Raw genomic sequence first — 1,913 nt, 5'->3', positions numbered from 1 at the left:
GTCTACTTTTTAGTAATAAAGCTGAAGGTAACAAGCTTTGGGGCTACATTCTGGTTATACATTCTAGTTATTTTTTATTTTATATCTAGTTATTTTATTCTGCCCTAACTGTTGCAATCCATGTAATAGCAAACAAATCAATTTATCAAATCCTAATTATTCTTACATAATGTAGGGATTCCTAGCTTGTTTTTGTGCTGCCCTCACATAATGCTATTCGAGCAGCAACACCTAGCTTTGTGACAGGTGATGTTTTATGGGTAGGATGGGGCCATGCAGCTCTGCAAATTTACAATGAAGTTCTCTGCAAACTCCTGCTGGAAACAATATCTTAAGGATGAGGAGCGTAGAGATAGCACATGTCTTCCTTGTCACAAGATTTTGTGTTGAGCTTGTGGGGGTTTTGGAGCTGGTGGTGAAACAACTCCAAATTTACATTCCACGCAAGTCATTCAACTTTGACAAATTTTGATTAAATTAATTTTAAAGATACAGCAGGACAACAGACTGGTAAGACCTTTCAAATACGACACTAAAAAAGGAAGCTGTGATGTAGCCGATTATTGATGTTCGTTCCATTGCTGACTGGAAAGTTTGCTTTTTAACTTAGCTGAACACTGGTTCTCACACAGCCATTATGATTGAAAAAGAAGAATTTGTATGTGGATATACTTCAGATTGAGTCTAATTTTTTTTTCTCCTGCTGGTGACCCTTTGTCTTCAGCATCAGCAGTACCTGACTGCTGTTCACTGTACATGAAAATCTGTGAAGAGCAACCAGGGCCCTTTGTGCTGTCCAACTCTGTTTTTAGCAGACCATCACAGCTCCTGAACTGCGTCTAGTTAGTGCATCCAAGGGAGAACTATCACCTCAAACTTGTATTTAAAACAAGTTTGAGGTGAACAAGGGATTTTGTTTATAAATACTACTTTATTCTGATGTAACTAGGAACTGGCCAGACTAAGCTACACTCCAGGGCTCTGCCCCTTGGCTTCTACCAAGAAGGAAGATGTTTTTAAGAATTTGGGCAGTTTGAGCAGGAGTCAGATTGACATCCTAAATTCACTGCCCAGCCTTCTGAGTTCAGCCATTCCTGCGAGTGACACCAGTTGGTGAAATCTGATCCAGGGCGCACTTGCACACCAGTGTTGCACAGGACGGCGCTGCACACAGCAAAGGTCGGGACACGCTTTATAGTATTTATTACTACGGTACTGGGCAATTGCCGTACTTAACCATACGAACCACAGAGATCAGATCAGTACTGGAGTCTGAACAACTGCGAAACACAATGATGGAAAACAAAAATATATTTCCGGAATCACAGAATTGTTAGTGTTGGAAGGGAGCTCTGGAGATGATCTAGTCCCAACCCCCCTGCCAAGGCACAGTCACCTAGACAGGTAACACAGAAATGCGTCCAGGTGGGTTTTGACAATCCTGAGGGACACTCCATGGCCTCCCTGCTCAGCCTGTTCCATGAACTTAGCTAACACAGCTGCTGCTAAAAACTGGGACTGAGATTCAGCTCATCTCCTAAAATGGCAGCATCCCGATGTCAGTGCAGAGGAGCACATTTTCCAGCCCACTGCCCACGGGCCGGCCGCGGCAGCCTCCGGTACCTGGGCCGGGCCTCGCCTCGCCTCGTCTCGCCAACCACCTGGGCAAGAAGGCGGACCCACAGTCATTCCACATGGCAGGGCCGACCCCACCAAGGCGGGGAGCTTCCCCCTGAGCTCGGGCAGCGGTCCCGCGGAGCAGCAGAGCCCGCGCCCTACCGCATCCCCTCAGGTGCGGCGGGAACAATGAGCGCCACAGCCAAAACGAGCCCCGGCGGCGCGCACAGATCCACGCTACGCGCGCACACCTAAAATAGTTCCTCTTTGTTCACCAGCGGCGGAGGCTCGTCTGT

The sequence above is a fragment of the Cyanistes caeruleus genome, chromosome 9 (assembly GCF_971803275.1).
Source record: "Cyanistes caeruleus chromosome 9, bCyaCae1.hap1.1, whole genome shotgun sequence".
Lineage (NCBI taxonomy): Eukaryota > Metazoa > Chordata > Aves > Passeriformes > Paridae > Cyanistes > Cyanistes caeruleus.
This window is presented reverse-complemented; position numbering follows the sequence as displayed.